Here is a 23,501-nt window from a genome sequence, read left to right as displayed (position 1 = left end):
AGAGTAGCATGGAAGGAGAGGTGCTGGTGAGAGTAGCATGGAAGGAGAGGTGCTAGTGAGAGTAGCACCTAAGGAGAGGTGATGATGAGAGTAGCATGGAAGGAGAGGTGTTGGTGAGAGTAGCATGGAAGTAGAGGTGCTGGTGAGAGATGCATGGAAGGGGAGATGCTGGTGAGAGTAGTACGGAAGGAGAGGTGCTGATGAGAGTAGCACCTACTGAGAGGTGACAGTGAGAGTAGCATGGAAGGAGAGGTGCTGGTGATACTAACATGGAAGGAGAGATGCTGGTGAGAGTAGCATGGAAGAAGAGGTGCTTGTGAGAGTAGCATGGGAGGAGAGGTGCTGGCGAGAGTAGCATGGAAAGAGAGATGTTGGTGAGTGTAGCATGGAAGGAGAGGTGTTGGTAAGAGTAGCATAAAAGGAGAGGTGTTGGTGAGAGTAGTATGGTAGGAGAGATGTTGGTGAGTGTAGCATGAAAGGAGAGATGCTGGGGAGAGTAGCATGGAAGGAGAGGTGCTGATAGAGTAGCATGAAAGGAGAGGTGCTGATGAGAGTAGCATGAAAGGAAAGGTGTTTGTGAGAGTAGCATGGAAGGAGAGGTGCTGGTGAGAGTAGTATGGAAAGAGAGATGTTGGTGATAGTAGCATGGAAGGAGAGGTGCTGGTGAGAGTAGCATGGAAGGAGAGGTGCTGGTGAGAGTAGCATGGAAGGAGAGGTGCTGGTGAGTGTAGCTTGGAAGGAGAGGTGCTGGTGAGAGTAACATGGAAGGAGAGGTGTCGGTGAGAGTAGCATGGAAGGAGAGGTGCTGGTGAGAGTAGCAAGGAAGGACAGGTGTTGGTAAGAGTAGCATGGAAAGAGAGATGTTGGTGAGAGTAGCATGGAAAGAGAGGAGCTGGTGAGAGTAGCATGGAAGGAGAGGTGTTGGTGAGAGTAGCAAGGAAAGAGAAGTGCTGGTGAGAGAAGCATGGAAGGAGAGGTGTTAGTGAGAGTAGCAAGGAAGGACAGGTGCGAGCGAGAGTAGCATGGAAGGAGAAATGTTGGTGACAGTAGCATGGAAAGAGAAGTGCTGGTGAGAGTATCATCTAAGGAGAGCTGATAGTGAATGTAACATAGAAGGAGAGGTGTCGGTGAGAATAACATGGAAGGAGAGGTGATGGTGAAAGTAACATGGAAGGAGAGGTGCTGGTGAGAGTAGCATGTAAGGAGAGCTGATGGTGAAAGTAACATGGAAGGAGAGGTGCTGGTGAGAGTTGCATGGAAGGAGAGGTACTGGTGAGAGTAGCATGGAAGGAGAGGTGCTGGTGAGAGTAGCATGGAAGGAGAGGTGCTGGTGAGAATAACATGGAAGGAGAGGTTCTGGTGAGAGTAGCATGGAAGGAGAGGTGCTAGTGAGAGTAGCACCTAAGGAGAGGTGATGATGAGAGTAGCATGGAAGGAGAGGTGTTGGTGAGAGTAGCATGGAAGGAGAGGTGCTGGTGAGAGTCGCATGGAAGGGGAGATGCTGGTGAGAGTAGTACGGAAGGAGAGGTGCTGATGAGAGTAGCACCTACTGAGAGGTGACAGTGAGAGTAGCATGGAAGGAGAGGTGCTGGTGATACTAACATGGAAGGAGAGGTGCTGGTGAGAGTAGCATGTAAGGAGAGCTGATGGTGAAAGTAACATAGAAGGAGAGGTGTCGGTGAGAATAACATGGAAGGAGAGGTGCTGGTGAGAGTTGCTTGGAAGGAGAGGTGCTGGGGAGAGTAGCATGGAAGGAGAGGTGCTGGGGAGAGTAGCATGGAAGGAGAGGTGCTGGAGAGAGTAGCATGGAAGGAGAGATGTTGTTGAGAGTAGCATGGAAGAAGAAGTGCTGGTGAGAGTAGCATGGAAAGAGAGATGTTGGTGAGAGTAGCATGGAAGGAGAGGTGCTGGTGAGAGTAGCTTGGAAGGAGAGGTGCTGGTGAGAGTAACATGGAAGGAGAGGTGTCGGTGAGAGTAGCATGGAAGGAGAGGTGCTGGTGAGAGTAGCATAGAAGGAGAGGTGCCTGCGAGAGTAGCGTGGAAGGAGAGGTGCTGGTGAGAGTAGCATGGAAGGAGAGGTGCTGGTAAGAGTAGCATGGTAGTAGAGGTGCTGGTGAGAGTAGCATGGAAAGAGAGATGTTGGTGAGAGTAGAATGGAAGGAGAGGTGTTGATTAGAGTAGCATGGAAAGAGAGATGTTGGTGACAGTAGCATGGAAGGAGAGGTGGTGGTGAGAGTAGCATACCTGGTTGATACCTGGTTGATGGGGTTCTGGGAGTTCTTCTACTCCACAAGCCCGGCTCGAGGCCAGGCTTGACTTGTGAGAGTTTGGTCCACCATGCTGTTGCTTGGAGCGGCCCGCAGGCCCACATACCCACCACAGCCCGGTTGGTCCGGCACTCCTTGGAGGAATAAATCTAGTTTCCTCTTGAAAATGTCCACGGTTGTTCCGGCAATATTTCTTATGCTTGCTGGGAGGACGTTGAACAACCGCGGACCTCTGATGTTTATACAGTGTTCTCTGATTGTGCCTATGGCACCTCTGCACTTCACTGGTTCTATTCTACATTTTCTTCCATATCGTTTACTCCAGTACTTTGTTATTTTACTGTGTAGATTTGGTACTTGGCCCTCCAGTATCTTCCAGGTGTATATTATTTGATATCTCTCTCGTCTTCTTTCTAGTTAGTACATTTGGAGGGCTTTGAGACGATCCCAATAATTTAGGTGCTTTATTGCGTCTATTCGTGCCGTATATGTTCTCTGTATTCCCTCTATTTCAGCAATCTCTCCTGCTCTGAAGGGGGAAGTGAGTACTGAGCAGTACTCAAGACGGGACAACACAAGTGACTTGAAGAGTACAACCATTGTGATGGGATCCCTGGATTTGAAAGTTCTCGTAATCCATCCTATCATTTTTCTGGCTGTCGCAATATTTGCTTGGTTATGCTCCTTAAACGTTAGGTCGTCAGACATTATTATTCCCAAATCCTTTACATGCTGTTTTCCTACTATGGGTACATTTGATTGTGTTTTGTACTCTGTATTATGTTTAAGGTCCTCATTTTTACCGTACCTGAGTACCTGGAATTTATCACTGTTAAACATCATGTTATTTTCTGATGCCCAGTCGAAAACTTTATTAATATCAGCTTGAAGTTTTTCAATGTCCTCAGCAGAGGTAATTTTCATACTGATTTTTGTGTCATCTGCAAAAGATGATACGAAGCTGTGACTTGTATTTTTGTCTATATCTGATGAGAATAAGGAAAAGCAGCGGTGCAAGGACTGTACCCTGAGGTACAGAGCTTTTCACTGCACTTGGACTAGATTTTATATGGTTGACAGTTACTCGCTGAGTCCTGTTTGACAGAAAACTGAGTATCCAGCGTCCTACTTTACCGGTTATTCCCATTGACTTCATTTTGTGTGCTATCACGCCATGGTCACATTTATCGAAAGCCTTTGCGAAGTCCGTGTATATCACATCAGCATTCTGTTTCTCTTCTAATGCCTCAGTGACTTTGTCGTAGTGCTCAAGTAGCTGTGAGAGGCACGATCTTGCCGCTCGAAATCCATGTTGGCCTGGGTTGTGAAGGTCATTGGTCTCCATGAAATTGGTGACCTGACTCCTAATCACTCTCTCAAATACTTTTATGATGTGCGATGTTAGTGCAACTGGTCTATAATTTTTTGCCAATGCTTTGCTCCCTCCCTTGTGTAGAGGGGCTATGTCTGCTACTTTAAGTGCATCTGGTATCTCCCCCGTGTCCAAGCTCTTCCTCCACACTATACTGAGTGCCTGTGCTACCGGCACTTTGCATTTCTTTATAAATATTGAATTCCATGAGTCTGGACCTGGGGCCGAGTGCATGGACATGTTTTCAATTTCTTTTTAAAAATTTAGTGCGCTCGTGTTTATATCAGTTATATTTACAGGGGTTTGAATATCCCGCATAAAGAAATTGTCTGGATCTTCCACCTTCATGTTGTTTATTGGAGTGCTAAACATGTCCTCATACTGCATTTTTATGATTTCACTAATTTCTTTGTCATCCTCCGTGTATGAACATTCACTTGTACGAATAGGTCCAATACTGGCAGAGGTTTTTGCTTTTGATTTCGCATATGAGAAGAAATATTTTGGATTTTTCTTTATTTCCTGAATGGCTTTCTGTTCGAACTGCCTTTCTTCAGTTTCATATGAGTGTTTCAATTTCCGCTCGATTTCTTCAATCTCCCTATTTAAATTATTCCTTCTTTGACGGGAAATTCGTGTCTGCATAAGCAGTTCCGTTATTTTTTTCCTGCGTTTATAGTGTCGTCTGCGTTCTCTTTCTACGTTAGATCTCTTTCTGGCTTTCCTCAAAGGAACATGTTTCAGACAGACTTGATACGCTTCTGAAGTCAGTTTTTCTATTCCCTCTGTAGGACTTGTATTACTTAGAACAGTTCCCCATGGAATGTTTGTAAGTTCCCTGTTTATTATCTCCGAGTCTATCCTTTTATTATTAAAATTGAATTTACTGAATAGCCCCTCTCGCTTTATCAACGTTTTAGGTCTATTCTGAGTATTGATGGTCGTTTGCACTTCAATGAGCTTGTGATCTGAATATGTGGTATCTGATATTGTAATGTCTCTGATAATGTCTTCATTGTTCGTAAAGGAAGGAGGATGGAGCATGGAAGGAGAGGTGTTGGTGATAATAGCATGAAAGGAGAGGTGCTGATGAGAGTAGCATGAAAGGAGAGGTGTTTGTGAGAGTAGCATGGAAGGAGAGGTGCTGATGAGAGTAGCATGAAAGGAGAGGTGTTTGTGAGAGTAGCATGGAAGGAGAGGTGCTGGTGAGAGAAGCATGGAAAGAGAGATGTTGGTGATAGTAGCATGGAAGGAGAGGTGCTGGTGAGAGTAGCATGGAAGGACATGTGTTGGTAAGAGTAGCAAGGAAAGAGAGATGATGGAGAGAGTAGCATGGAAAGAGAGGAGCTGGTGAGAGTAGCATGGAAGGAGAGGTGTTGGTGAGAGTAGCATGGAAAGAGAAGTGCTGGTGAGAGTAGCATGGAAGGAGAGGTGTTAGTGAGAGTAGCAAGGAAGGAGAGGTGCTGGCGAGAGTAGCATGGAAGGAGAAATGTTGGTGACAGTAGCATGGAAGGAGAGGTGCTGGTGAGATTAGCATGGAAGGAGAGGTGTTGGTGAGAGTAGCATGGAAGGAGAGGTGTTGATGAGAGTAGCATGGAAGCAGAGGTGTTGACGAGAGTAACATGAAAGGAGAGGTGATGGTGAGAGTAGCATGGAAGAAGAGGTGCTGGTGAGAGTAGCGTGGAAAGAGAGGGGCTGGTGAGAGTAGCATGGATGGAGAGTTGCTGGTGAGAGTAACATGGAAGGGGAGGTGCTGGCGAGAGTAGCATGGAAAGAGAGGTGCTGGAGAGAGTAGCATCTAAGGAGAGGTGTTGGTGAGAGTAACATGGAAAGAGAGGTGCTGGTGAGAGTAGCATAGAAGGAGAGGTGCTGGTGAGAGTAGCATGGAAGGAGAGGTGCTGGTAAGAGTAGTATGGAAGGAGAGATGTTGATGAGAGTAGCATGGAAGGAGAGGTGTTGGTGAGAGTAACATGGAAAGAGAGGTGCTGGTGAGAGTAGCATCTAAGGAGAGCTATTGGTGAAAGTAACATGGAAGGAAAGGTGCTGGAGAGAGTAGCTTGGAAGGAGAGGTGTTGGTGAGAGTAACATGGATGGAGAGGGGCTGGTGAGAGTAGCATGGAAGGAGAGGTGTCGGTGAGAGTAGCATGGAAGGAGAGGTGTTGGTGAGAGTAACATGGAAGGAGAGGTGTTGGTGAGAGTATCGTAGAAGGTGAGGAGCTGGTGAGAGTAGCATGGAAGGAGAGGTGCTGATGAGAGTAGAATGGAAGGAGAGGTGCTGGTGAGATTAGCATGGAAGGAGAGGTGTTGGTGAGAGTAGCATGGAACGAGAGGTGCTGGAGAGAGTAGCATGGAAGGAGAGGTGCTGGTGGGAGTAACATGGAAGGAGAGGTGCTGATGAGAGTAGCATCTAAGGAGAGGTGTTGGTGAGAGTAGCATGGAAGGAGAGGTGCTGGTGAGAGTAGCATCTAAGGAGAGGTGCTGGTGAGAGTAGCACGGAAGGAGAGGTGTTGGTGAAAGTAACATGGAAGGAGAGGTGTTGGTGAGAGTAGCACGGAAGGAGAGGTGTTGGTGATAATAGCATCGAATGAGAGGTGTTGGTAGGAGTAGCATGGAAGAAGAGGTGCTGGTGAGAGTAACATGGAAGGAGAGGTGTTGGTGAAAGTAACATGGAAGGAGAGGTGCTGGTGAGAGTAGCATGGAAGGAGAGGTGTTGGTAGAAGTAGCATGGATGGAGAGGTGCTGGTGAGAGTAACATGGAAGGAGAGGTGTTGGTGAGAGTAGCATGGAAGGAGAGGTGCTGGTGAGAGTAGCATCTAAGGAGAGGTGTTGGTGAGAGTAACATGGAAGGAGAGGTGCTGGTGAGAGAAGCATCTAAGGAGAGCTGTTGGTGAAAGTAACATGGAAGGAGAGGTGTCGGTGAGAGTAGCTTGGAAGGAGAGGTGCTGGTGAGAGTAGCATGGAAAAAGAGGTGCTGGCGAGAGTAGCATGGAAGGAGAGGTTTTGGTGAGAGTATCGTATAAGGAGAGAAGCTGGTGAGAGTAGCATGGAAGGAGAAGTGCTGGTGAGAGTAGCATGGAAGGAGAGGTGTTGGTGAGAGTAAAATGGATGGAGAGGGGCTGGTGAGAGTAGCGCCTAAGGACAGGTGTTGGTGAGAGTAGCATGGAAGGAGAGGTGTTGGTGAGAGTAGCATGGAAGGAGAAGTGTTGGTGAGAGCAGCATGGAAGGAGAGGTGCTGGTAAGAGTAGGACGGAAGGAGAGGTGTTGGTGAGAGTAGCATGGAAGGAGAGGTGCTGGTGAGAGTAGTATGGAAGGAGAGGTGCTGGTGAGAGTAGCATGGAAGGAGAGGTGCTGGTGAGAGTAGCATGGAAAGAGAGGTGCTGGTAAGAGTAACATGGAAAGAGAGATGCTGGTGAGAGTAGTATGGAAGGAGAGGTGCTGGTGCGAGTAGCATGGAAGGAGAGGTGCTGGTGAGAGTAGCATGGAAGGAGAGGTGCTGGTGAGAGTAGCATGGAAGGAGAGGTGCTGGTGAGAGTAGCATGGAAGAAGAGGTGCTGGTGAGAGTAGCATGGAAGGAGAGGTGCTGGTGAGAGTAACATGAAAGGAGAGATGCTGGTGAGAGTAGTATGGAAGGAGAGGTGCTGCTGAGAGTAGCATGGATGGAGAGGTGCTGGTGAGAGTAACATGGAAGGAGAGGTGTTGGAGAGAATAGCATGGAAGGAGAGGTGTTGGTGAGAGTAGCATGGAAGGAGAGGTGTTGGTGAGAGAAGCATGCAAGGAGAGGTGCTGGTGAGAGTAGCATGGAAGGAGAGGTGTTGGTGAGAGTAGCATGGAAGGAGAGGAGCTGGTGAGAGTAGCATGGAAGGAGAGGTGCTGGTGAGAGTAGCATGGAAGGAGAGGTGTTAGTGAGAGTAGCATGGAAAGAGAAGTGCTGGTGAGAGTAGCATCTAAAGAGAGGTGATGGTGAGAGTAACATGGAAGGAGAGGTGCTGGTGAGAGTAGCATCTAAAAAGAGCTGATGGTGAAAGTAACATGGAAGGAGAGGTGCTGGTGAGAGTAGCATCTAAGGAGAGGTAATGGTGAGAGTAACATGGAAAGAGAGTGCTGGAGAGAGTAGCATCTAAGGAGAGGTGTTGGTGAGAGTAACATGGAAAGAGAGGTGCTGGTGAGAGTAGCATAGAAGGAGAGGTGCTGGTGAGAGTAGCATGGAAGGAGAGGTGCTGGTAAGAGTACTATGGAAGGAGAGATGTTGATGAGAGTAGCATGGAAGGAGAGGTGTTGGTGAGAGTAGCATGGAAGGAGAGGTGCTGGTGAGAGTAGCATAGAAGGAGAGGTGTTGGTGGTAGTAGCATGGAAGGAGAGGTGCTGGTGAGAGTAGCATGGAAGGAGAGGTGCTGGTGAGAGTAGCATTTGAAGGAGATGTGCTGGTGAGAGTAGCATGAAAGGAGAGGTGCTGGTGAGAGTAGCCTGGAAAGAGAGATGTTGATGAGAGTACCATGGAAGGAGAGGTGTTGGTGAGAGTAGCATGGAAGGAGAGGTGCTGGTGAGAGTAGCATGGAAGGAGAGGTGTTGGTGATAGTAGCATGGAAGGAGAGGTGCTGGTGAGAGTAGCATGGAAGGAGAGATACTGGTGAGAGTAGCATGGAAAGAGAGGTGTTGGTGAGAGTAGCGAGGAAGAAGAGGTGCTGGTGAGAGTAGCATGGAAGGAGAGATGTTGGTGATAGTAGCATGGAAGGAGAGGTGCTGGTGAGAGTTGCATGGAAGGAGAGGTGTTTGTGAGAGTAGCATGGAAGAAGAGGTGCTGGTGAGTGTAGCATGGAAGGAGAGGTGCTGGTGAGAGTAGCATCTAAGGAGAGGTGTTGGTGAGAGTAGCATGGAAGGAGAGGTGCTGGTGAGAGTAGCATGGAAGGAGAGGTGCTGGTGAGAGTAGCATGGAAGGAGAAGTGCTGGTAAGAGTAACATGGAAGGAGAGGTGCTGGTGAGAGTAGCGCCTAAGGAGAGGTGTTGGTGAGAGTAGCATGGAAGGAGAGGTGTTAGTGAGAGTAGCATGGAAGGAGAGGTGCTGGTGAGAGTAGCATGGAAGGAAAGGGGCTGGTAAGAGTAGTTTGGAAGGAGAGATGTTGATGAGAGTAGCATGGAAGGAGAAGTGTTGGTGAGAGTAGCATGGAAGGAGAGGTGCTGGTGAGAGTAGCATGGAAGGAGAGGTGCTGGTGAGAGTAGCATGGAAGGAGAGGTGTTGGTGATAGTAGCATGGAAGGAGAGGTGCTGGTGAGAGTAGCATGAAAGGAGAGATACTGGTGAGAGTAGCATGGAAAGAGAGGTGTTGGTGAGAGTAGCATGGAAGAAGAGGTGCTGGTGAGAGTAGCATGGAAGGAGAGGTGTTGGTGAGAGTAGCATGGAAGGAAAGGTGCTGGTAAGAGTAGTTTGGAAGGAGAGATGTTGATGAGAGTAGCATGGAAGGAGAAGTGTTGGTAAGAGTAGCATGGAAGGAGAGGTGCTGGTGAGAGAAGCATGGAAGGAGAGGTGCTGGTGAGAGTAGCATGGAAGGAGAGGTGTTGGTGATAGTAGCATGGAAGGAGAGGTGCTGGTGAGAGTAGCATGAAAGGAGAGATACTGGTGAGAGTAGCATGGAAAGAGAGGTGTTGGTGAGAGTAGCATGGAAGAAGAGGTGCTGGTGAGAGTAGCATGGAAGGAGAGGTGTTGGTGATAGTAGCATGGAAGGAGAGGTGCTGGTGAGAGTTGCATGGAAGGAGAGGTGTTTGTGAGAGTAGCACCTAAGGAGAGGTGTTGGTGAGACTTGCATGGAAGGAGAGGTGCTGGTGAGAGTTGCATGGAAGGTGAGGTGTTGGTGAGAGTATAGTGGAAGTAGAGGAGCTGGTGAGAGTAGCATGGAAGGAGAGGTGCTGGCGAGCGTAACATGGAAGGAGAGGTGCTAGTGAGAGTAGCATCTAAGGAGAGATGTTTGTGAAAGTAACATGGAAGGAGAGGTGTCGGTGAGAGTAGCATGGAAGGAGAGGTGCTGGTGAGAGTAGCATGGATAGAGAGATGTTGGTGAGAGTAGCATTGAAGGAGAGGTGCTGGTGAGAGTAGCATGGATAGAGAGATGTTGGTGAGAGTAGCATGGAAGGAGAGGTGTTGGTTAGAGTAGCATGGAAAGAGAGATGTTGGTGAGAGTAGCATGGAAGGAGATTTGCTAGTGAGAGTAGCATGGAAGGAGAGGTGTTGGTGATAGTAGCATGAAAGGAAAGGTGCTGGTGAGAGTAGCATGGAAGGAGAGGTGTTTGTGAGAGTAGCATGGACGGAGAGGTGCTGTTGATAGCAGCATGGAAGGAGAGGTGCTGGTGAGAGTAGCACCTAAAGAGAGGTGTTGGTGAGACTAGCATGGAAGGAGAGGTGTTGCTGAGAGTAACATGGAAGGAGAGGTGTTGCTGAGAGTAACATGGAAGGAGAGGTGTTGGTGAAAGTAGCATGGAAAAAGATGGGTTGTTAAGAGTAGCATGGAAGGAGAGGTGCTGGTGAGAGTAGCACCTAAGTAGAGGTGTTAGTGATACTAGCATGGAAGGAGGGGTGCTGCTGAGAGTAGCACCTAAGCAGAGGTGTTAGTGAGAGTAGCCTGGAAGGAGAGGTGTTGGGAAGAATATTATGGAAGGAGAGGTGTTGGTGAGAGTAGCACGGAAGGAGAGGTGCTGGTGAGAGTAGCATGGAAGGAGAAGTGCTGGTAAGAGTAACATGGAAGGAGAGGTGCTAGTGAGAGTAGCATCTAAGGAGAGATGTTTGTGAAAGTAACATGGAAGGAGAGGTGTCGGTGAGAGTAGCATGGAAGGAGAGGTGCTGGTGAGAGTAGCATGGATAGAGAGATGTTGGTGAGAGTAGCATTGAAGGAGAGGTGCTGGTGAGAGTAGCATGGATAGAGAGATGTTGGTGAGAGTAGCATGGAAGGAGAGGTGTTGGTTAGAGTAGCATGGAAAGAGAGATGTTGGTGAGAGTAGCATGGAAGGAGATTTGCTGGTGAGAGTAGCATGGAAGGAGAGGTGTTGGTGATAGTAGCATGAAAGGAAAGGTGCTGGTGAGAGTAGCATGGAAGGAGAGGTGTTTGTGAGAGTAGCATGGACGGAGAGGTGCTGTTGATAGCAGCATGGAAGGAGAGGTGCTGGTGAGAGTAGCACCTAAAGAGAGGTGTTGGTGAGACTAGCATGGAAGGAGAGGTGTTGCTGAGAGTAACATGGAAGGAGAGGTGTTGCTGAGAGTAACATGGAAGGAGAGGTGTTGGTGAAAGTAGCATGGAAAAAGATGGGTTGTTAAGAGTAGCATGGAAGGAGAGGTGCTGGTGAGAGTAGCACCTAAGTAGAGGTGTTAGTGATACTAGCATGGAAGGAGGGTTGCTGCTGAGAGTAGCACCTAAGCAGAGGTGTTAGTGAGAGTAGCCTGGAAGGAGAGGTGTTGGTAAGAATATTATGGAAGGAGAGGTGTTGGTGAGAGTAGCATGGAAGGAGAGGTGCTGGTGAGAGTAGCATGGAAGGAGAGGTGCTGGTGAGAGTAACATGGAAGGAGAGGTGTTGGTGAGAGTAACATGGAAGCAGAGGTGCTGGTGAGAGTAGCGCCTAAGGAGAGGTGTTGGTGAGAGTAGCATGGAAGGAGAGGTGCTGGTGAGAGTAGCCTGGAAAGACAGATGTTGATGAGAGTAGCATGGAAGGAGAGGTGTTGGAGAGAGTAGCATGGAAAGAGAGATGTTGGTGATAGTAGCATGGAAGGACATGTGTTAGTAAGAGTAGCATGGAAAGAGAGATGATGGAGAGAGTAGCATGGAAAGAGAGGAGCTGGTGAGAGTAGCATGGAAGGAGAGGTGTTGGTGAGAGTAGCATGGAAAGAGAAGTGCTGGTGAGAGTAGCATGGAAGGAGTGGTGTTAGTGAGAGTATCAAGGAAGGAGAGGTGCTGGCGAGAGTAGCATGGAAGGAGAGGTGCTGGTGAGATTAGCATGGAAGGAGAGATGTTGGTGAGAGTAGCATGGAAGGAGTGGTGTTAGTGAGAGTAGCAAGGAAGGAGAGGTGCTGGCGAGAGTAGCATGGAAGGAGAGGTGCTGGTGAGATTAGCATGGAAGGAGAGATGTTGGTGAGAGTAGCATGGAAGGAGAGGTGTTGATGAGAGTAGCATGGAAGCAGAGGTGTTGACGAGAGTAACATGAAAGGAGAGGTGATGGTGAGAGTAGCATGGAAGAAGAGGTGCTGGTGAGAGTAGCGTGGAAAGAGAGGGGCTGGTGAGAGTAGCATGGATGGAGAGTTGCTGGTGAGAGTAGCATGGAAGGGGAGGTGCTGGCGAGAGTAGCATGGAAAGAGAGGTGTTGGTGAGAGTAACATGGAAAGAGAGGTGCTGTTGAGAGTAGCATCTAAGGAGAGCTGTTGGTGAAAGTAACATGGAAGGAGAGGTGCTGGAGAGAGTAGCTTGGAAGGAGAGGTGTTGGTGAGAGTATCATGGATGGAGAGGGGGCTGGTGAGAATAGCATGGAGGGAGAGGTGTCGGTGAGAGTAGCATGGAAGGAGAGGTGTTGGTGAGAGTAACATGGAAGGAGAGGTGTTGGTGAGAGTATCGTAGAAGGAGAGGAGCTGGTGAGAGTAGCATGGAAGGAGAGGTGCTGATGAGAGTAGAATAGAAGGAGAGGTGCTGGTGAGAGTAGCATGGAAGGAGAGGTGCTGGTGAGAGTAGCATGGAAGGAGAGGTGCTGGTGAGAGTAACATGGAAGGAGAGGTGCTGATGAGAGTAGCATCTAAGGAGAGGTGTTGGTGAGAGTAGCATGGAAGGAGAGGTGCTGGTGGGAGTAACATGGAAGGACAGGAGCTGGTGAGAGTAGCATGGAAGGAGAGGTGTTGATGAGAGTAGCATGGAAAGAGAAGTGCTGGTGAGAGTAGCATGGAAGGAGAGGTGTTAGTGAGAGTAGCAAGGAAGGAGAGGTGCTGGCGAGAGTAGCATGGAAGGAGAAATGTTGGTGACAGTAGCATGGAAGGAGAGGTGCTGGTGAGATTAGCATGGAAGGAGAGGTGTTGGTGGGAGTAGCATGGAAGGAGAGGTGTTGATGAGAGTAGCATGGAAGCAGAGGTGTTGACGAGAGTAACATGAAAGGAGAGGTGATGGTGAGAGTAGCATGGAAGAAGAGGTGCTGGTGAGAGTAGCGTGGAAAGAGAGGGGCTGGTGAGAGTAGCATGGATGGAGAGTTGCTGGTGAGAGTAACATGGAAGGGGAGGTGCTGGCGAGAGTAGCATGGAAAGAGAGGTGCTGGAGAGAGTAGCATCTAAGGAGAGGTGTTGGTGAGAGTAACATGGAAAGAGAGGTGCTGGTGAGAGTAGCATAGAAGGAGAGGTGCTGGTGAGAGTAGCATGGAAGGAGAGGTGCTGGTAGAGTAGTATGGAAGGAGAGATGTTGATGAGAGTAGCATGGAAGGAGAGGTGTTGGTGAGAGTAACATGGAAAGAGAGGTGCTGGTGAGAGTAGCATCTAAGGAGAGCTGTTGGTGAAAGTAACATGGAAGGAAAGGTGCTGGAGAGAGTAGCTTGGAAGGAGAGGTGTTGGTGAGAGTAACATGGATGGAGAGGGGCTGGTGAGAGTAGCATGGAAGGAGAGGTGTCGGTGAGAGTAGCATGGAAGGAGAGGTGTTGGTGAGAGTAACATGGAAGGAGAGGTGTTGGTGAGAGTATCGTAGAAGGAGAGGAGCTGGTGAGAGTAGCATGGAAGGAGAGGTGCTGATGAGAGTAGAATGGAAGGAGAGGTGCTGGTGAGATTAGCATGGAAGGAGAGGTGTTGGTGAGAGTAGCATGGAACGAGAGGTGCTGGAGAGAGTAGCATGGAAGGAGAGGTGCTGGTGAGAGTAACATGGAAGGAGAGGTGCTGATGAGAGTAGCATCTAAGGAGAGGTGTTGGTGAGAGTAGCATGGAAGGAGAGGTGCTGGTGAGAGTAACATGGAAGGACAGGTGCTGGTGAGAGTAGCATGGAAGGAGAGGTGTTGGTGAGAGTAGCACGGAAGGAGAGGTGTTGGTGAGAGTAGCATCTAAGGAGAGGTGCTGGTGAGAGTAGCACGGAAGGAGAGGTGTTGGTGAAAGTAACATGGAAGGAGAGGTGTTGGTGAGAGTAGCACGGAAAGAGAGGTGTTGGTGATAATAGCTTCGAATGAGAGGTGTTGGTAGGAGTAGCATGGAAGAAGAGGTGCTGGTGAGAGTAACATGGAAGTAGAGGTGTTGGTGAAAGTAACATGGAAGGAGAGGTGCTGGTGAGAGTAGCATGGAAGGAGAGGTGTTGGTAGAAGTAGCATGGAAGGAGAGGTGCTGGTGAGAGTAACATGGAAGGAGAGGTGTTGGTGAGAATAGCATGAAAGGAGAGGTGCTGGTGAGAGTAGCATCTAAGGAGAGGTGTTGGTGAGAGTAACATGGAAGGAGAGGTGCTGGTGAGAGAAGCATCTAAGGAGAGCTGTTGGTGAAAGTAACATGGAAGGAGAGGTGTCGGTGAGAGTAGCTTGGAAGGAGAGGTGCTGGTGAGAGTAGCATGGAAAAAGAGGTGCTGGCGAGAGTAGCATGGAAGGAGAGGTTTTGGTGAGAGTATCGTATAAGGAGAGAAGCTGGTGAGAGTAGCATGGAAGGAGAAGTGCTGGTGAGAGTAGCATGGAAGGAGAGGTGTTGGTGAGAGTAAAATGGATGGAGAGGGGCTGGTGAGAGTAGCGCCTAAGGACAGGTGTTGGTGAGAGTAGCATGGAAGGAGAGGTGTTGGTGAGAGTAGCATGGAAGGAGAAGTGTTGGTGAGAGCAGCATGGAAGGAGAGGTGCTGGTGAGAGTAGGACGGAAGGAGAGGTGTTGGTGAGAGTAGCATGGAAGGAGAGGTGCTGGTGAGAGTAGTATGGAAGGAGAGGTGCTGGTGCGAGTAGCATGGAAGGAGAGGTGCTGGTGAGAGTAGCATGGAAGGAGAGGTGCTGGTGAGAGTAGCATGGAAGGAGAGGTGCTGGTGAGAGTAACATGGAAGGAGAGATGCTGGTGAGAGTAGTATGGAAGGAGAGGTGCTGGTGAGAGTAGCATGGAAGGAGAGGTGCTGGTGAGAGTAGCATGGAAAGAGAGGTGCTGGTAAGAGTAACATGGAAAGAGAGATGCTGGTGAGAGTAGTATGGAAGGAGAGGTGCTGGTGCGAGTAGCATGGAAGGAGAGGTGCTGGTGAGAGTAGCATGGAAGGAGAGGTGCTGGTGAGAGTAGCATGGAAGGAGTGGTGCTGGTGAGAGTAACATGAAAGGAGAGATGCTGGTGAGAGTAGTATGGAAGGAGAGGTGCTGCTGAGAGTAGCATGGATGGAGAGGTGCTGGTGAGAGTAACATGGAAGGAGAGGTGTTGGAGAGAATAGCATGGAAGGAGAGGTGTTGGTGAGAGTAGCATGGAAGGAGAGGTGTTGGTGAGAGAAGCATGCAAGGAGAGGTGCTGGTGAGAGTAGCATGGAAGGAGAGGTGTTGGTGAGAGTAGCATGGAAGGAGTGGAGCTGGTGAGAGTAGCATGGAAGGAGAGGTGCTGGTGAGAGTAGCATGGAAGGAGAGGTGTTAGTGAGAGTAGCATGGAAAGAGAAGTGCTGGTGAGAGTAGCATCTAAAGAGAGGTGATGGTGAGAGTAACATGGAAGGAGAGGTGCATGCTGAGAGTAGCATCTAAAAAGAGCTGATGGTGAAAGTAACAAGGAAGGAGAGGTGCTGGTGAGAGTAGCATCTAAGGAGAGGTGATGGCGAGAGTAACATGGAAAGAGAGGTGCTGGAGAGAGTAGCATCTAAGGAGAGGTGTTGGTGAGAGTAACATGGAAAGAGAGGTGCTGGTGAGAGTAGCATAGAAGGAGAGGTGCTGGTGAGAGTAGCATGGAAGGAGAGGTGCTGGTAAGAGTAGTATGGAAGGAGAGATGTTGATGAGAGTAGCATGGAAGGAGAGGGGTTGGTGAGAGTAGCATGGAAGGAGAGGTGCTGGTGAGAGTAGCATAGAAGGAGAGGTGTTGGTGATAGTAGCATGGAAGGAGAGGTGCTGGTGAGAGTAGCATGGAAGGAGAGGTGCTGGTGAGAGTAGCATTTGAAGGAGATGTGCTGGTGAGAGTAGCATGAAAGGAGAGGTGCTGGTGAGAGTAGCCTGGAAAGAGAGATGTTGATGAGAGTACCATGGAAGGAGAGGTGTTGGTGAGAGTAGCATGGAAGGAGAGGTGCTGGTGAGAGTAGCATGGAAGGAGAGGTGTTGGTGATAGTAGCATGGAAGGAGAGGTGCTGGTAAGAGTAGCATGGAAGGAGAGATACTGGTGAGAGTAGCATGGAAAGAGAGGTGTTGGTGAGAGTAGCGAGGAAGAAGAGGTGCTGGTGAGAGTAGCATGGAAGGAGAGATGTTGGTGATAGTAGCATGGAAGGAGAGGTGTTGGTGAGAGTTGCATGGAAGGAGAGGTGTTTGTGAGAGTAGCATGGAAGAAGAGGTGCTGGTGAGTGTAGCATGGAAGGAGAGGTGCTGGTGAGAGTAGCATCTAAGGAGAGGTGTTGGTGAGAGTAGCATGGAAGGAGAGGTGCTGGTGAGAGTAGCATGGAAGGAGAGGTGCTGGTGAGAGTAGCATGGAAGGAGAGGTGTTGGTGATAGTAGCATGGAAGGAGAGGTGCTGGTGAGAGTAGCATGGAAGGAGAGGTGTTGGTGAGAGTAGCATGGAAGGAGAAGTGCTGGTAAGAGTAACATGGAAGGAGAGGTGCTGGTGAGAGTAGCGCCTAAGGAGAGGTGTTGGTGAGAGTAGCATGGAAGGAGAGGTGTTAGTGAGAGTAGCATGGAAGGAGAGGTGCTGGTGAGAGTAGCATGGAAGGAGAGGTGCTGGTGAGAGTAGCCTGGAAAGAGAGATGTTGATGAGAGTAGCATGGAAGGAGAAGTGTTGGTGAGAGTAGCATGGAAGGAGAGGTGTTGGTGATAGTAGCATGGAAGGAGAGGTGCTGGTGAGAGTAGCATGAAAGGAGAGATACTGGTGAGAGTAGCATCGAAAGAGAGGTGTTGGTGAGAGTAGCATGGAAGAAGAGGTGCTGGTGAGAGTAGCATGGAAGGAGAGGTGTTGGTGATAGTAGCATGGAAGGAGAGGTGCTGGTGAGAGTTGCATGGAAGGAGAGGTGTTTGTGAGAGTAGCATGGAAGGAAAGGTGCTGGTGAGTGTAGAATGGAAGGAGAGGTGCTGGTGAGAGTAGCACCTAAGGAGAGGTGTTGGTGAGACTTGCATGGAAGGGGAGGTGTTGGTGAGAGTAACATGGAAGGAGAGGTGCTGGTGAGAGTAGCACTTAAGGAGAGGTATTGGTGAGACTAGCATGGAAGGAGAGGTGCTGGTGAGAGTTGCATGGAAGGTGAGGTGTTGGTGAGAGTATAGTGGAAGTAGAGGAGCTGGTGAGAGTAGCATGGAAGGAGAGGTGCTGGCGAGCGTAACATGGAAGGAGAGGTGCTAGTGAGAGTAGCATCTAAGGAGAGATGTTTGTGAAAGTAACATGGAAGGAGAGGTGTTGGTGAGAGTAGCATGGAAGGAGAGGTGCTGGTGAGAGTAGCATGGATAGAGAGATGTTGGTGAGAGTAGCATTGAAGGAGAGGTGCTGGTGAGAGTAGCATGGATAGAGAGATGTTGGTGAGAGTAGCATGGAAGGAGAGGTGTTGGTTAGAGTAGCATGGAAAGAGAGATGTTGGTGAGAGTAGCATGGAAGGAGATTTGCTGGTGAGAGTAGCATGGAAGGAGAGGTGTTGGTGATAGTAGCATGAATGGAAAGGTGCTGGTGAGAGTAGCATGGAAGGAGAGGTGTTTGTGAGAGTAGCATGGAAGGAGAGGTGCTGTTGATAGCAGCATGGAAGGAGAGGTGCTGGTGAGAGTAGCACCTAAAGAGAGGTGTTGGTGAGACTAGCATGGAAGGAGAGGTGTTGCTGAGAGTAACATGGAAGGAGAGGTGTTTCTGAGAGTAACATGGAAGGAGAGGTGTTGGTGAAAGTAGCATGGAAAAAGATGGGTTGTTAAGAGTAGCATGGAAGGAGAGGTGCTGGTGAGAGTAGCACCTAAGTAGAGGTGTTAGTGATAGTAGCATGGAAGGAGGGGTGCTGCTGAGAGTAGCACCTAAGCAGAGGTGTTAGTGAGAGTAGCCTGGAAGGAGAGGTGTTGGTAAGAATATTATGGAAGGAGAGGTGTTGGTGAGAGTAGCATGGAAGGAGAGGTGCTGGTGAGAGTAGCATGGAAGGAGAGGTGCTGGTGAGAGTAACATGGAAGGAGAGGTGTTGGTGAGAGTAACATGGAAGCAGAGGTGCTGGTGAGAGTAGCACCTAAGGAGAGGTGTTGGTGAGAGTAGCATGGAAGGAGAGGTGCTGGTGAGAGTAGCCTGGAAAGAGAGATGTTGATGAGAGTAGCATGGAAGGAGAGGTGTTGGTGAGAGTAGCATGGAAAGAGAGATGTTGGTGATAGTAGCATGGAAGGACATGTGTTAGTAAGAGTAGCATGGAAAGAGAGATGATGGAGAGAGTAGCATGGAAAGAGAGGAGCTGGTGAGAGTAGCATGGATGGAGAGGTGTTGGTGAGAGTAGCATGGAAAGAGAAGTGCTGGTGAGAGTAGCATGGAAGGAGTGGTGTTAGTGAGAGTAGCAAGGAAGGAGAGGTGCTGGCGAGAGTAGCATGGAAGGAGAGGTGCTGGTGAGATTAGCATGGAAGGAGAGGTGTTGGTGAGAGTAGCATGGAAGGAGAGGTGTTGATGAGAGTAGCATGGAAGCAGAGGTGTTGACGAGAGTAACATGAAAGGAGAGGTGATGGTGAGAGTAGCATGGAAGAAGAGGTGCTGGTGAGAGTAGCGTGGAAAGAGAGGGGCTGGTGAGAGTAGCATGGATGGAGAGTTGCTAGTGAGAGTAGCATGGAAGGGGAGGTGCTGGCGAGAGTAGCATGGAAAGAGAGGTGTTGGTGAGAGTAACATGGAAAGAGAGGTGCTGGTGAGAGTAGCATCTAAGGAGAGCTGTTGGTGAAAGTAACATGGAAGGAGAGGTGCTGGAGAGAGTTGCTTGGAAGGAGAGGTGTTGGTGAGAGTAACATGGATGGAGAGGGGCTGGTGAGAGTAGCATGGAGGGAGAGGTGTCGGTGAGAGTAGCATGGAAGGAGAGGTGTTGGTGAGAGTAACATGGAAGGAGAGGTGTTGGTGAGAGTATCGTAGAAGGAGAGGAGCTGGTGAGAGTAGCATGGAAGGAGAGGTGCTGATGAGAGTAGAATAGGAGAGGTGCTGGTGAGAGTAGCATGGAAGGAGAGGTGCTGGTGAGAGTAGCATGGAAGGAGAGGTGCTGGTGAGAGTAACATGGAAGGAGAGGTGCTGATGAGAGTAGCATCTAAGGAGAGGTGTTGGTGAGAGTAGCATGGAAGGAGAGGTGCTGGTGGGAGTAACATGGAAGGACAGGTGCTGGTGAGAGTAGCATGGAAGGAGAGGTGTTGGTGAGAGTAGCACGGAAGGAGAGGTGATGGTGAGAGTAGCATCTAAGGAGATGTGCTGGTGAGAGTAGCCCGGAAGGAGAGGTGTTGGTGAGAGTAGCATAGAAGGAGAGGTGCTGGTGAGATTAGCATGGAAGGAGAGGTGCTGGCGAGAGTAGCATGGAAGGAGAGGTGTTGGTGAGAGTAGCACGGAAGGAGAGGTGTTGGTGAGAGTAACATGGAAGAAGAGGTGCTGGTGAGAGTAGCATCTAAGGAGAGGTGTTGGTGAGAGTAGCATGGAAGGAGAGGTGCTGGTGAGAGTAACATGGAAGGACAGGTGCTGGTGAGAATAGCATCGAAGGAGAGGTGTTGGTAGGAGTAGCATGGAAGGAGAGGTGCTGGTGAGAGTAACATGGAAGGAGAGGTGTTGGTGAAAGTAACATGGAAGGAGAGGTGCTGGTGAGAGTAGCATGGAAGGAGAGGTGTTGGTAGAAGTAGCATGGAAGGAGAGGTGCTGGTGAGAGTAACATGGAAGGAGAGGTGTTGGTGAGAGTAGCATGGAAGGAGAGGTGCTGGTGAGAGTAGCATCTAAGGAGAGGTGTTGGTGAGAGTAACATGGAAGGAGAGGTGCTGGTGAGAGAAGCATCTAAGGAGAGCTGTTGGTGGAAGTAACATGGAAGGAGAGGTGTCGGTGAGAGTAGCTTGGAAGGAGAGGTGCTGGTGAGAGTAGCATGGAAAAAGAGGTGCTGGCGAGAGTAGCATGGAAGGAGAGGTTTTGGTGAGAGTATCGTATAAGGAGAGAAGCTGGTGAGAGTAGCATGGAAGGAGAAGTGCTGGTGAGAGTAGCATGGAAGGAGAGGTGTTGGTGAGAGTAAAATGGATGGAGAGGGGCTGGTGAGAGTAGCGCCTAAGGAGAGGTGTTGGTGAGAGTAGCATGGAAGGAGAGGTGTTGGTGAGAGTAGCATGGAAGGAGAAGTGTTGGTGAGAGCAGCATGGAAGGAGAGGTGCTGGTGAAAGTAGCACGGAAGGAGAGGTGTTGGTGAGAGTAGCATGGAAGGAGAGGTGCTGGTGAGAGTAGTATGGAAGGAGAGGTGCTGGTGCGAGTAGCATGGAAGGAGAGGTGCTGGTGAGAGTAGCATGGAAGGAGAGGTGCTGGTGAGAGTAGTATGGAAGGAGAGGTGCTGGTGAGAGTAACATGGAAGGAGAGATGCTGGTGAGAGTAGTATGGAAGGAGAAGTGCTGGTGAGAGTAGCATGGAAGGAGAGGTGCTGGTGAGAGTAGCATGGAAAGAGAGGTGCTGGTAAGAATAGTATGGATGGAGAGGTGCTGGTGAGAGTAACATGGAAGGAGAGGTGTTGGGGAGAATAGCATGGAAGGAGAGGTGTTGGTGAGAGTAGCATGGAAGGAGAGGTGTTGGTGAGAGAAGCATGCAAGGAGAGGTGTTGGGGAGAATAGCATGGAAGGAGAGGTGTTGGTGAGAGTAGCATGGAAGGAGAGGTGTTGGTGAGAGAAGCATGCAAGGAGAGGTGCTGGTGAGAGTAGCATGGAAGGAGAGGTGTTGGTGTGTTACGGCCCTCTCGGGACGCAACGGGGTTCTTACTCTGATGTTGTTAGAGGAAGTTATATCCGACCCCAAGCCAGTAGTGGCTATCAAGGGATGTGATCCGTGAGGCAAGTAACTTAAAGGGAGTAGGGAAAGAAAGTTAAGAACTTAAGACTATAATTACCATCACCAAATAAATATATAAAAAGAGTGCACAGGGGGGAGGGGTATTAACACTATACAAGGGGATTATTCACACAATAGTCTTCTGCTGAAGACTCTGGATCCAGAAGCTAGGTGCTGAGTCCTCGGTGCTTTCTTCGTGGCCTCACAACGAATCCTTCTGAGAAGCTGAGCCTACCCTGGCCACAGGTCAGCCAAAACACAGGTCCACTGGGGGCACCGCCGTGGAGGCCGTCAACCACAAATCCAGCCGGTCTGCTGGCAGGTTCCGGACCCGCAACGCTGGTCAGGCCACTCCACGAACGATATAAGGGGAACGCCCTAGACAGGAACCTCGTGCGACACCACAAATCACTCTCCTGTCCTCAATACCCCAGTGGATGATCGTCTCCAACAGTCGGTCCCGGGTAATCCTTTTACTGCCACTCCACTGGCAGGGTAACACACCACAGTGTTCTTCCAGGGGGACGACTTCACAACTGCTGCAGCAAAGTACAAGGTATGGAGACGGCTGCCTCGGGTAGACTGACTCAACTTCCAACACAGCGGTCCCAGGTCGACTCTGTAAGCAGACACGTCATCAATAACTGGGACACACTAAGGCACCTCACTTACAGGTTCAGACACAAACGCCCACCTATCCACTCCATAGATGGCGCTGGTGTCTGAGCACCACCTCACCAGAGGTCAGCAGCGGCTGTGTGCAGTGCCGAACAGGACTGGAAACTGGCCCTTGTGGCCGGTATTCGCCGTCCTCACCAGGTGTCGTCGTCCGTTTGGCGGGGGTTTCGGGAGCTGACCCACAGATGGCGCGGTCGTTACTGCTCCGTGCTCGGACGCTGGATCCGGGTTCGTAACATGGTGAGAGTAGCATGGAAGGAGAGGAGCTGGTGAAAGTAGCATGGAAGGAGAGGTGTTGGTGAGAGTAGCATGGAAAGAGAAGTGCTGGTGAGAGTAGCATCTAAGGACAGGTGATGGTGAGAGTAACATGGAAGGAGAGGTGCTGGTGAGAGTAGCATCTAAAAAGAGCTGATGGTGAAAGTAACATGGAAGGAGAGGTGCTGGTGAGAGTAGCATCTAAGGAGAGGTGATGGTGAGAGTAACATGGAAGGAGAGGTGCTGGAGAGAGTAGCATCTAAGGAGAGGTGTTGGTGAGAGTAACATGGAAGGAGAGGTGCTGGTGAGAGAAACATGGAAGGAGAGGAGCTGATGAGAGTAGCATGGAAGGAGAGGTGCTGGTGAGAGTAGCATCTAAGGAGAGGTGTTGGTGAGAGTAGCATGGAAGGAGAGGTGTTAGTGAGAGTAGCATGGAAGGAGAGGTGCTGGTGAGAGTAGCATGCAAGGAGAGGTGCTGGTAAGAGTAGTATGGAAGGAGAGATGTTGATGAGAGTAGCATGGAAGGAGAGGTGTTGGTGAGAGTAGCATGGAAGGAGAGGTGCTGGTGAGAGTAGCATGGAAGGAGAGGTGTTGGTGATAGTAGCATGGAAGGAGAGGTGCTGGTGAGAGTAGCATGGAAGAAGAGGTGTTGGTGAGAGTAGCATGGAAGGAGATGTGCTGGTGAGAGTAGCATGGAAGGAGAGGTGCTGGTGAGAGTAGCCTGGAACGAAAGATGTTGATGAGAGTACCATGGAAGGAGAGGTGTTGGTGAGAGTAGCATGGAAGAAGAGGTGCTGGTGAGAGTAGCATGGAAGGAGAGGTGTTGGTGATAGTAGCATGGAAGGAGACGTGCTGGTGAGAGTAGCATGGAAGGAGAGGTGCTGGTGAGAGTTGCATGGAAGGAGAGGTGTTTGTGAGAGTAGCATGGAAGGAGAGGTGCTGGTGAGTATAGCATTGAAGGAGAGGTGCTGGTGAGAGTAGCATCTAAGGAGAGGTGTTGGTGAGAGTAGCATGCAAGGAGAGGTGCTGGTGAGAGTAGCATGGAAGGAGAGGTGCTGGTGAGAGAAGAATGGAAGGAGAGGTGCTGGTAAGAGTAACATGGAAGGAGAGGTGTTGGTGAGAGTAGCATGGAAGGAGAGGTGCTGGTAAGAGTAACATGGAAGGAGAGGTGCTGGTGAGAGTAGCGCCTAAGGAGAGGTGTTGGTGAGAGTAGCATGGAAGGAGAGGTGTTAGTGAGAGTAGCATTGAAGGAGAGGTGCTGGTGAGAGTAGCATGGAAGGAGAGGTGCTGGTAAGAGTAGTATGGAAGGAAAGATGTTGATGAGAGTAGCATGGAAGGAGAGGTGTTGGTGAGAGTAGCATGGAAGGAGAGGTGCTGGTGAGAGTAGCATGGAAGGAGAGGTGTTGGTGATAGTAGCATGGAAGGAGAGGTGCTGGTGAGAGTAGCATGGAAGGAGAGGTGTTGGTGAGAGTAGCATGGAAGGAGAGGTGCTGGTGAGAGTAGTATGGAAGGAGAGGTGTTGGTGATAGGAGCATGGAAGGAGAAGTGCTGGTGAGAGTAGCATGGAAGGAGAGATACTGGTGAGAGTAGCATGGAAAGAGAGGTGTTGGTGAGAGTAGCATGGAAGAAGAGGTGCTGGTGAGAGTAGCATGGAAGGAGAGGTCATGGTGATAGTAGCATGGAAGGAGAGGTGCTGGTGAGAGTTGCATGGAAGGAGAGGTGTTTGTGAGAGTAGCATGGAAGGAGAGGTGCTGGTGAGTGTAGCATGGAAGGAGAGGTGCTGGTGAGAGTAGCACCTAAGGAGAGGTGTTGGTGAGACTTGCATGGAAGGGGAGGTGTTG

The sequence above is a fragment of the Procambarus clarkii genome, chromosome 82 (assembly GCF_040958095.1).
Source record: "Procambarus clarkii isolate CNS0578487 chromosome 82, FALCON_Pclarkii_2.0, whole genome shotgun sequence".
In the NCBI taxonomy this organism is placed as follows: domain Eukaryota; kingdom Metazoa; phylum Arthropoda; class Malacostraca; order Decapoda; family Cambaridae; genus Procambarus; species Procambarus clarkii.
The sequence above is the reverse complement of the archived record's forward strand: the minus strand, read 5'-3'. Positions refer to the sequence as shown.